Source organism: Capra hircus, chromosome 5 (genome assembly GCF_001704415.2).
Source record: "Capra hircus breed San Clemente chromosome 5, ASM170441v1, whole genome shotgun sequence".
NCBI classification, from domain to species: Eukaryota; Metazoa; Chordata; class Mammalia; order Artiodactyla; family Bovidae; genus Capra; species Capra hircus.
The window spans coordinates 99,889,996-99,902,816 of record NC_030812.1 but is presented as its reverse complement, the minus strand read 5'-3'; positions in this window follow the sequence as shown (position 1 = coordinate 99,902,816).

Genomic DNA, 12,821 nt, shown 5'->3' with positions numbered 1-12,821 from the left:
AGTTCTTTCTTTCTTGCACGCTAGCTTTTTCTAGTTTTGTCGATCAGGGGCTACTCTCCAGTTGCAATGAGTGGGTTTTCATTGCAGGGGCTTCTCTTGTGGAGGACGGGTTCTACAACACCTGGGCTTCAGTAGTTGTGGCACACAGGGGCAGTTCCCCGAGGCAAGAGAAATCCTCTGGACCAGGGAGTGAACCCATGTCTTCATTAGCAGGCAGATTCTTAACCACTAGGCCACCAGGGAAATACAAGAAAGGGTTAACAGAAGTCAGAAACCTAGCAAGGGACCAAGCCAAATTTTTTTTTTTTTTTTTTTTTTTTAAAGATTGATTTTGGCCCAAGAGAAAAGACAGCAATTGCAGAAGCTGAGGTTCTTGACTCAATCAACTGGATCAATGGAACTGCCTTCACTTAAACAGGGAGGCCTCAGAGAGGGTTAGGGGTCAATTTGGGGCTTCGAGGTTGAGGTTGGGAGTTTTAAGTTTGACTTATGACTAATGAGACATCCAAGCAGAGATACGGAGCTGGAATTTTGGATATACAAGCCTGGAGATTCAAATCCTAACCTAATCACCGTCTGGGTGGTAACAATGTCATTATGATTAGATTTCCATGCTTGGACAGTATATATAGGAACTCAGAGCTCTAGAGACATAGACTTGAGAGTCTCAGTAGGTCCACAGTCTGGAAGACAAGGAGAGAAAAAGGAAAAAGTAAAGAAACTTGAAAGGAGCATCACTAACATACACAGAATCTCAGGAGAGGATTGAGAGGATTGAAGATTCTGAGAGCTCTGAGAGAAAAGCCTTTCAAGATGGACAGAGCTCCAAATACTCCAAGTAAGAGAGGGCTGGGAATTGATCACTGGATTTTTGCAATGCTAAGATCATTGATTGGTGGATTTGACAAGAGAAATGTCTGTGGAGTTGGATGTAAAAGACTGACTGGAGTCAATTCAAGAGACAATGACCAGGAAATATATCACCAACATGCAAACACAAACAGGACTCTTTAAAAGCAGTTTTCTTGTACAAGAAAATAAACACACAGTTGCAATAGAGATTTGGGGGCTCTAGGGCATGGGTACAATAGTTGATGTGCATGGGCTTGGTTGCCCTGACGGCATATGTATTCTTCTCAGAGCAGGAATCAAACCCATGCCCCTTCCATTGGCAGGCAGATTCTTAACCACTGGACCACCAGGGAAGTCCCATAAGAGCTTTTAAAAAATAATAATAATTTTATTTACTTTTGGCTGTTCTGGGTCTTGGTTGCTGTGCCGGTGATTTTTCTGTAGTTGTGGCAGGCAGGGGCTACACTTCACTGCAGCAAGTGGGTTCTCACTGTGGTGCCTTTTCTTGTTTCGCAGCACAGGCTCTAGGACACATGGGCTTCATTAGCTGTGGCACGTGGGCTCAGTAGCTGCAGCTCCTGGGCTCTAGAGCAGAGGCTCAATATTGTGACATGGGCTTTGTTGCTCCAAAGCATGTGGGATCTTCCTGGATCAGGGACTGAACCTATGTCCCCTGCACTGGCAGGCAGGTTCTGTACGAATGAGCCACCAGGGAAGCCCCCAGAAGAGCTTTTGAATGTGTTTCTATAACAAACTCTTTCTCTGGGTTTTTCTTAGGTCAATCTGACTATTTGATTTCTGAAAGTCAAGGACAGCATCTAGTACAGAAGACCCAAAGGAAGGTCCCAATCATGGACCTATGTCAACAAGGGCTGGAAATGGGTGACAACTTCACAAAATCAGAAAGCTGGAGTAAGTAGGAATTCAATGGAAATCAAATAATAAGCAAATGCACGGCCTCTTGTCTTTCACTCCATTCGTAACTGTTGTGGCGTGCCTACATGCTAAATCACTTCAGTCATGTCTGACCCCGTGGACTGCAGCCCACAGGTTCCTCTGTCCATGCGACTGTCCAGGTAAGAATACTGGAGTGGGTTGCCATTCCCTCCTCTAGGGGATCTTCCTGACCCAGGGGTTGAGCCGGAGTCTCTTATGTCTTCTGCAATGGCAGATAGGGTTTTTACCACTGTGTCACCTGGGAAGTCTAGTTGTGGCGCCAAAAACCGAATCACAGAAGCTCATTCCTAATGGGCTCTTAATTTTCAGGCCACCTGGATGCATCTAGGTCACAGAATAACTGGACAGTCCTAAGTACAACATATATTACAGATGCTGTATAACATTACTGATCTAGGTATAATATTATTAATGTATTTCATCAGCTTTTCTGTAAGCCTCTTCTATCCTACTGTGTTCTTCCAATCATCTTCTGAAACTCCTTTATCATTTGCTTAGTTTTATATTTTTTACCACATACGTATGTACCCTTCAATAATATTATTTGGCTTTTGAATACTATTTACTTTGGAGAATTGTTCTTTTTTGGTTTATTTTTAATTGGAGGATATGCGACTTGTTCTTTTTATTCAGAATTATAATTCTAAAGTTCACCAAATTCTCAGATTACCTTTACTCATTAACTTCATTCTGATAATGCTGTTCAGTTATTAAGTTGTGTCCGACTCTTTGAGACCCCTATGGACTGCAACACACCAGGCTTCCCTGTCCTTCACTATCTCTCAGAGTTTGCTCAAACTCATGTTCATCAAGTCGGTGATGCCATCCAACCATCTCAACCTCTGTCATCCCCTTCTCCTCCTGCCCTCAGTCTTTGCCAGCATCAGGGTCTTTTCCAATGAGTCAGCTCTTCCCATCAGGTGGCCAAAATACTGTCATTCTGACTATAGACATTGAGTTATTTCCTCTTCTGATGTTTCAGATCATGAACGCTACCAGATTTTTATTTGTGTCTCCTCTTCAACATATACAAGTAAGTCTCTAGGGTTAAATCAAGGATAAGAGAATCTATAATTTTACAAAACAGTGCAAAATTGTTTCCCAAAGGTGTTCAATCAACTCACACTTCTAACAAAAATACCTGCAAGTTCTTGTCAACCTACCGCTGTTTCATATTTGGTATTACTTGATTTCTTCATTTCTGTGTATCAAGTAACTATAAAAAGGCAGCTCATTCTTATCTTCATCTTGATTATTCTTTTCAAAATATTAGCCATTCAGATCTACTTCTGACTCCCAGCCCTCGCACACACACAGCTTTTGTTTTCTCTCTTGGGTTTTTTTTTTCCTTATAGACTTATGGGAACTCTTTGCTCTAGATACCAAAAACTTGTCAGTTTTCTGTTACATATATTTTCTGCCAATTTATGGCTTTTCTCTCCACTTTATTCATGAAATCTTTGGTGAACAGCAGTTGTCAATTTTTATATAAATTTGGTCAGTATTATCTAGCAGCACTGATTAAATAGTTCATTACTTCCCCCCACTGATCAGAAATTCTCCATTATCATACAATAATTTTTGATTATCTACTAGGGTTTAATTTTAGCCCCCCTTTCCTTTTCAGTGGTGAACTTGTCCATTTGTATAATCATTCTTTTCTGTTTCGATAACTATTGCTGTTTATTATGTTCCTAATTAAACTCTTCTGATGTGTCTTGGTTACTTTTAAATTCCTGATTTGGTTTCTTAAATAGTGTAAGTGATGGAATCACATAATATATAGTTTAAGCCAGAGTACTTTAAGGTAAAAGTAGTGATATTAGTAATTATGCCAGGACATGAACATAAGCCAGGAGGATGCTGGGAAAAGTGAAATATAAGGACAAATTTCTAAAAATTAGCAAAATTTTCTGAAATAGAAATAGAAAGCCTGTATAGTCCTTAACCTGCCTGCTGATGCAGCAGAACTAAAAGAGGCAGCTTTGATCCCTGGGTCAGGAAGATCCCCTGAAGAGCACGGCAACCCACTCTGGTTTGTTTGTTTGTTTTTTAATCCCAGTATTCTTGCCTGGAGAATTCTATGGACAGAGGAGCCTGGAGATCTATGGTCCATAGGATCTAAAAGAGTCAGACAGAATTGAAGTGATTTAGCATGCATAGTCCTTTAAGGAAGATCAATCATAGCTAATTTCTTTTCAAGTTTACTTATTTTTGAGTACTTAACATCACAAACAGATGTTTCAACTTCAATAAATAGCCTTTCCTTAGGAAGTATTTATTTATCACTACTTAACATTCAAAAGAAAAATTTTTTCAGACCATTCTTTTCATGAAAATCTTCACTGGTTTAGACAATTTGACTTTTCCTTTCCTCTGCTTCCCAACAAGGTCTGACACTGCTATGTTATGAAAGTCAGATATATTCTCACACTGAAGAATACTATGATCTGGATGTCCAGTTTAGCTGCAACTTGATTTTATTCCATAGATTTTGATGCACAGAAACAACCAGCGATGCCCTGTGATCAAAATCATCTTGAAGTTGAAAGGAAGACGAAGAGAAAGAGAGAAGGAGGAGGAGAAAAGGAAGAAGTCATGGAAGAAAACTTGGAAAAGGAACAGGATGAGGAGGACAAGAAAGAAAAGAAAAATAAGAAACGATACCAGAAGAAAAACTTTGTCAGCAGACCCCTTATGGACACTCTCTGGGCAATGTTTAAATTTAAAAAAATTCCCACATTTCAGGATATTTCATCACTTGCGTCTGAATTTGGCATGACACAGACTCAGGTATGACGACATATTTGTTTACTGACAAAGTCCCTGGTATACAACTCTTACCCATATAAACCATTATCCTTATTTTTGGATGAATCGCCTCTCAATATTTTTTTTTTTTTTGCAGATAAACCAATGGTTTTATAAAAAGAGGAAGACATACAAAAAAGAAATACACTGGAGGGAATATAAAAACAGAAGAGGTGAGGATGTTTGACATGTAGAACATAAAATGGAAAAAATACATTGACCTCTGGAGACACACTGTGTTCCCACAGTTGTTGAATATCCCATCAACGTTCTGTCCTATTTTTCAGTCCCCTCGACACAGATAAATACACCTGTGGTCATGCCACCATTTTTCACGTAATCATAGTACCAGACACAGAATGGCAGCCATTAGATTTTTACTAGACTGAATGATTTTGTCTTTTCTTTGTTTCTTAGATGTTGAATACATTTGGTGCTCATCTTTCCTCTCTGTTGTCTGGAAAAAGCTCATATGATGGGAAGGAAGATAAAGATAAAAACACCAACACTTTTAATGTATATATTATTTGTATATATTATTTATGGATATTTATGTACAAATCTTTAATATTACCTCATTGATTGTCATTCTAGACAAAATGAGGAAACTGAATTGTTAGGAAAGAATGTGAGGACTTTCTTGATGTGCAGTGGATAAGAACCCACCTGCCAATGCAGGGGAAAAGGGTCCATCGCTGGTCTGGAAGGATTCCACATGCCAAGGAGCAACTAAGCCGGTGAGCCACAACTACTGAGCCAGGGCTCTAGAGCCTGACAGTTGCAACTGCTGAGCCCGGGCACCACAAGGACTGAAGCCTGCCCACCTTAGAGCCAGTACACCGCAACTACTGAGCCTGCGTGCTGCAACCACTGAAGTCTGTGGGCCTGGAGCTGTGCCCTGCAACAAGAGAGGCCACCGCAGTAAGAAGCCCAGGCACAACTAGAGAGTAACCCTGCCCTCCAAACCCAGGGAAAGCCTGCCGGCAGCACTGAAGACCCAGTCCAAGTGAAAACAATTAAACTTTTGAATTAAAAATAAAAAATGTGATTTCATCAACAAGTACCAGTTCCTAAATGTCTAAGCCTAATTTGTAATTTCACCTCTTTGGCAGAAATGCTCTGTGTTTTAAATTTTACTTGATCACAAGTTCAAACAAAATTTCCCAGAACCTTCCATGAACGCTCAAGTTCTAAATCACAATTTCTAATAGTTTTCTCAGGTACAGATTTAAATCTTACTTCTGGACACTGCTTTGTCAACAAATATACTTAGAGAAAAACTGGAGGAAGGTGAGAAAAATAATCTGATAGAAAACAAACTTATATAGTTACCAAATGGTAAAGAGGGTGGGAGAGGGATAAAAGGAGCTTGGAATTAGCAGATGCAAACTACTAGAAATGAAATGAATAAACGAGAAGGTCCTACTGTAGAGCACAGGGAACTATATTATATTCAGTATTACAGGTTATATTCAGTCACCTATAATAAACCATAGTAGAAAAGAGTATGAAAAAGTATATATATATATATATATATAAACACATTCAGCTATATAGCTATATGATTCAGCTATACATATATATACACACACATGTATAACTGAATCACTTTGCTGCTGGGCTGGAGGAAGCACAAGCTGGAATCAAGATTGCCAGGAGAAATATCAATAACCTCAGATATGCAGATGACACCACTCTTATGGAAGAAAGTGAAGAAACACTAAAGAGCCTCTTGATGAAAGTGAAAGAGGCGAGTGAAAAAGTTGGTTTAAAGCGCAACATTCAGAAAAAAGATAGTGGCATCTGGTCCCATCACTTCATGGTAAATAGATGGGGAAACAGTGGAAACAGTGGCTGACTTTATTTTTTGGGGCTCCAAAATCACTGCAGATGGTGATTGCAGCCATGAAATTCAAAGACGCTTACTCCTTGGAAGGAAAGTTATGACCAACCTAGACCGCATATTCAAAAGCAGAGACATTACTTTGCCAACAAAGGTCCGTCTAGTCAAGGCTATGGTTTTTCCAGTGGTCATGTATGGATGTGAGAGTTGGACTGTGAAGAAAGCTGAGTGCCGAAGAGTTAATTCTTTTGAGCTGTGGTGTTAGAGAAGACTCTTGAGAGTCCCTTGGACTGCACGGAGATCCAAGCAGTCCATCCTAAAGGAAATCAGTCCTTGGTGTTCATTGGAAGGACTGATGCTGAAGCTGAAACTCCAATATTTTGGCCACCTCATGCAAAGAGCATTGGAAACGACTCTGATGCTGGGAGGGATTAGAGGCAGGAGGAGAAGGGGCAGACAGAGGATGAGATGGCTGGATGGCATCACCGACTCAATGGACATGGGTTTGTGTGGACTCCGGGAGTTGGTGATGGACAGGAAGGCCTAGCATGCTGCGGTTCATTGGGTCACAGAGTCAGACACAACTGAATGACTGAACTGAACTGAACTTGCTGTACAACAGAAACACAACAGTGTAAATCAACTATATTTCAATTTAAAAAATACTTTTGGAAAATAAGTCTTGGGAATTCCCTGGCAGTCTAAGAGTTAGAACTCAGCAGTTGCACTGTCAGAGAACTGAGATCCTGCAAGCCACGGGGCATGACAAAATTTGAAAAAAAAAAAAGGAAAAAAAGAAAAAAGACTCTTGCTTTTATATGGAAATATAAATTTCTAGGCACAGCAAACAGCAAGTGCAAAGGCTGAAATTGCAACCATGCTAGGTTCATTTACTGAAAAGCAAGCCAAGCAGAAGGGATGGAGGTAAATGAGAGGGGACGTGTTAAGGCATAAGAAATGGAGCAAGGGGCCAAATCCTTTAGAAGTTTGCAAAATCTCTGGCTTTTCCTCTGTGAGATATTGAAAGCCACTGTCAAGGTTTCAGTCATGGCATGATATTGTGTAATTTACATTTTAGAAGAACTACTCTGCTCGGTTGGAAATAGACCATGGGATGGGAAGATGAGAACCAGACACCAGGAAATGTTTCTAGTTTAGAGGTGATGGTGCTCAGAAGTTGAAGATTTGGGGGTATATTTTGAAGAAAGGAAAGCAGATTTTCTGACAGATTGAGTTTAGACTAGAAGATGTAGCTTTGAGATACACAGTAGGTCCCCAGTCAGGGAGAGGGAGCGAGGAGAAGTAAGAATCAAAGAAAACCTGGAATGTGCATCATCGACACAGAAGGAATCTCAGAAAAGGATTGGGTCCCGGGAGCCCTGAGAAGAAAGCCTTTCAAGGGGTGGACAGAGCTTTACTGATTATGATTTATGGAAATTCTGTGTTATACATACCCAAAATTTGTCATTTTCTGTTACATGCATTTTCTGTAGCTTTATGGCTTTTCTCTCCACTTCAGGAAATCTTTGAATAGCAGTTCTCAACTTTTATATAAATTTAATCAATCTTTTCTAGCAGCATTTATTAAATAACTCATTACTTCCCCCTCTGATCTTTAATTCTTCATTATCTCCCTCTCTCTCTCTCTCACACACACACACATATACTTATATACATTCAGTTAATACTTATTAAAATATTTACTGAACCTCTTTCTATATAATTGACACGATTCTAGGTGCCAGATGAGCGAGGTGGACAATCATCTTGCTATCATGGCATTTTCATCATTGAGGCGTCTATGGGGAATATGTAGATCATTTGTCCAGTTTCTTAATTTTCAAGTTATCCTGGGCAATGATTATTTATCCCTGTATTTTGGTCATAATCAGGTGTCATATTAGAAGATATGTTAGAAGATAAGTGGTCAGCACAGAAAATTAAGCCATAAAAAATGATATACTGCTTTTGGAGTCTCCATCTTCCTGTGAAGAATCCCATATGTAAAATCACCAAGTAAAGTGAAATACTTTTCTCTTTTTAATCTGTTTTGTGTCAACTTAATTCTTGAGCCTAGTCAGGGACCACATAAGAGTAGAGGTGAAGTTCTGCATTCCCTACAGCTGCTTTACAGATAAAAGAACTAAAATATCAGGTTAAATGAACTTGGCCACGATCCAAATAGCTCTGGAATTCAAACCCTGGTCTGGTTAACCTCAAAACTAAAACTTGCCTATCTAAGTTTCCCCAACCACACCACACTGTCTATAATTTGCAGAAGGGAGGATGGAAGAATGAAATGAATCTGAATTTAGCAAAATCCTAAAAATGCTAGCTATCTACTGTGACCACAGAATCGTCATCTTTTTTAGCTATAACCTTTGACATTTTGGACAACACCCTGCCATTCTTAAGATTTTTAACAATCTTAAAGGAAGATAATGCCTTTAAAAGCAGTAAGTATGAAACAAATTATGTGTTCAGGGAGTAGGCATAAACTACAAGTAGAGAAAAAAAAATACAAGTGGGCAAAAGGGGTAGGAAAAAGGGAAGCAGTCTAGAACAGATGAGGACATGGGTGAAATGGGCATCCTTAAAATGAAATAGACCAACTGTGACAGTCAAGAGCAGCCTTGGGAGGCATTATGACTGCATGTAATGTGGTATAGTGGGAAGTATTCTAGAAGAAAAAAGAAAATAGAGGTGAGCCAACCTGACCCTGAGATCGGGCAACAGGAAGTCGGACCCTAGACACTGGAGGCCCTGCATCCTGCCTACGCTGGCCGATGAGGTATCAGTGGTGCACCGCTCGGCCGGGCCAGGGGAACCTGCAATTCAGAGCCTGTCCCGAGCTGCCTGCCCTGGTATGGAGGCTGCATCTTCGCCTAGATGGCATTAGCTCCTGAGGACACCTGGATGGGCATCTACCTTGAAAGTGAAAGTTGCTCAGTGGTGTCTGACTCTTTGCAACCCCATGGTCTACAGTCCATGTAGATCACAATACACTGTGGAAAATTCTGCAAGAGATGGGAACTCAATGTGTATAATGAAAGACCTGGGAAAATGCTATATTAAGTTTAAAAAATAAAGCAAGACACAAGAATGTATGAGTGGGTATGATCACAGCTGTAAATAACATGCCAGTTCAGTTCAGTTCAGTCGCTCAGTCGTGTCCGACTCTTTGCGACCCTGTGAACTGCAGCAGGCCAGGCCTTCCTGTCCATCACCAAATCCCGGAGTCCACACAAACCCATGTCCATTGAGTCGGTGATGCCATCCAGCCATCTCATCCTCTGTCGTCCCCTTCTCCTCCTGCCCTCAATCTTTCCCAGCATCAGGGTCTTTTCAAATGAGTCAACTCTTCGCATCAGGTGGCCAAAGTACTGGAGTTTCAGCTTCAACATCAATCCTACCAATGAACACCCAGGACTTATCTCCTTTAGGATGGACTGGTTGGATCTCCTTGCAGTCCAAGGGACTCTCAAGAGTCTTCTCCGACACCACAGTTCAAAAGCATCAACTCTTTGGCACTCAGCTCTTTATAGTACAACTCTCACATCCATACATGACCACTGGAAAAACCATAGCCTTGACGAGACGGATCTTTGTTGGCAAAGTAATCTCTCTGCTTTTTAATATGCTGTCTAGGTTGGTCATAACTTTCCTTCCAAGGAGTATCCGTCCTTTAATTTCATGGCTGCAGTCACCATCTGCAGTGTTGGAGCCCAGAAAAATAAAGTCTGACAGTGTTTCCACTGTTTCCCCATCTATTTGCCATGAAGTGATGGGACCGGATGCCATGATCTTTGTTTTCTGAATGTTGAGCTTTAAGCCAACTTTTTCACTCTCTTCTTTCACTTTCATCAAGAGAATCTTTAGTTCTTCTTCACTTTCTTCCATAAGGGTGGTATCATCTGCATATCTGAGGTTATTGGTATTTCTCCTGGCAATCTTGATTCCAACTTGTGCTTCCTCCAGCTCAGTGTTTCTCATGATGTACTCTGCATAGAAGTTAAATAAGCAGGGTGACAATATACAGCCTTGATGTACTTCTTTCCCTATTTGGAACAAGTCTGTAGTTCCATGTTCAGTTCTAACTGTTGCTTCCTGACCTGCATACAGGTTTCTCAAGAGGCAGGTCACGTGGTCTGGTATTCCCATCTCTTTCAGAATTTTCCACAGTGTATTGTGATCCACACAGTCAAAGGCTTTGGCATAGTCAATAAAGCGGAAATAGATGTTTTTCTGGAACTCTCTTGCTTTTTCCATGATCCAGCGGATGTTGGCAATTTGATCTCTGGTTCCTCTGCCTTTTCTGAATCCAGCTTGAACATCTGGAATGGTTCATGGTTCACGTATTGCTGAAGTCTGGCTTGGAGAATTTTGAGCATTAATTTACTAGCGTGTGAGATGAGTGCAATTGTGTGGTAGTTTGAGCATTATTTGCCATTGCCTTTCTTTGGGATTGGAATGAAAACTGACCTTTTCCAGTCCTGTGGCCACTGCTGAGTTTTCCAAATTTGTTGGCATATTGAGTGCAGCACTTTCACAGCATCATCTTCCAGGATTTGAAAAAGTTCAACTGGAATTCCATCACCTCCACTAGCTTTGATCATAGCGATGCTTTCTAAGGCCCACTTGACTTCACATTCCAGGAGGTCTGGCTCTAGGTGAGTGATCACACCATCGTGATTTTATAGATGGTAAAGATCTTTTTTGTACAGTTCTTCCGTGTATTCTTGCCACCTCTTCTTAATATCTTCTGCTTCTGTTAGGTCCATACCATTTCTGTCCTTTATCGAGCCTATCTTTGCACAAAATGTTCCCTTGGTATCTCTAATTTTCTTGAAGAGATATCTAGTCCTTCCCATTCTAGTGTTTTCCGCTATTTCTTTGCATCGATCCCTGAGGAAGGCTTTCTTATCTCTCCTTGCTATTCTTTGGAACTCTGCATTCAGATGCTTATATCTTTCCTTTTCTGCTTTGCTTTTGGCTTCCTTTCTTTTCACAGCTCTTTGTAAGGCCTCCGCAGACAGCCATTTTGCTTTTTTGCATTTTCTTTTCTTGAAGATTGTCTTGATTCTTGTCTCCTGTACATTGTCATGCCGAGTATATAATAAAAAGATAAAATAAATTACTAACTATGACAGGGAAGTAAATGAATGACTTTGTCTTCCTTCAATATTTCAGTTTACTACTGTAACTTGTATTTATAATAAATGTTTATAGTACATTTATAGCAAAATGTTTTAAAATGAAAAAGAAAGGGGAATTCCCTGGCGGTCCAGTGTTTAGCACTCTGAGCTCTCACTCCCAAGGGCTCTGGTTGGATCTCTGGTGGGGGAACTGAGATCCTGCATGCTGCAGGGCACAGCGCCTCCCCCTCCCCCGAAAGGTAAAATCTTTGAAAATATGAAGTATGGGTTTTTGTTAATGTCAGTTCATTAGTTATGACAATTGTACCATACTAATTAAGATTTAATAATAGGGGGAATTTGATATGGAGCATATGAGAATAATCTGTACTGTTTACTTTTCTGTAAATCTTAAACTATTCTATTTAATAAAATATTTTTTAAATGTACGCCCAAATGAATAAAATATACCTTGCAAAGTATTTTATGTTTTTATCAATGTATGTTTGCTAATATCACTCAATATCAAAAGTGAGTTTTTAACGTATTTTTTAAAAAATCAAGAAATAACTTATATAGGCCAGATGAAAGTGAAAATCACTCAGTCGTGTCTGACTCTTTGGGAACCCATGGACTATATAGTCCATGGAATTCTCCAGGGCAGAATACTGGAGTGGGTAGCCTTTCCCTTCTCAAGGGGATTTTCCCAACCCAGGGATCAAATCCAGGTCTCCCACATTGCAGGTGTATTATTTACCAGCTGAACCACATGGGAAGCCATATAGGCCAGATGAAAAGAACTTTGTTAATAATGAATGCCAAATTCAACAAACCAAATATGTCAACTGCCACTTTCAACACCTAGGTATTAACTTTGACTTTATTCATAGATAATACACGAAACAGCTAAATCAATCAGGATTCTAACATAGAAACAGAACCAGTAGGTTATACACCTGTATATAGATATTTATTTCAAGGAATTGGCTACGTGGCTCTGAGGATCTAGTAAACCCAAAATCCAGAGGGCAGGCCAGCTGGCTAGAAATTGTCAGACAGGAGCTAAAGCTGCAGTCCAGAAGTGATATTTCTTCTTTGGGGAAACCTCTATCTTGTTCAAGGACTTTCAACTGATTAGATGAGGCCTTCCCAGATTAGCAAGGATAATGTTCTTTTACTTAAAGTCAGCTGATGGTAGATGTTAACTACATCTACAAAAATAC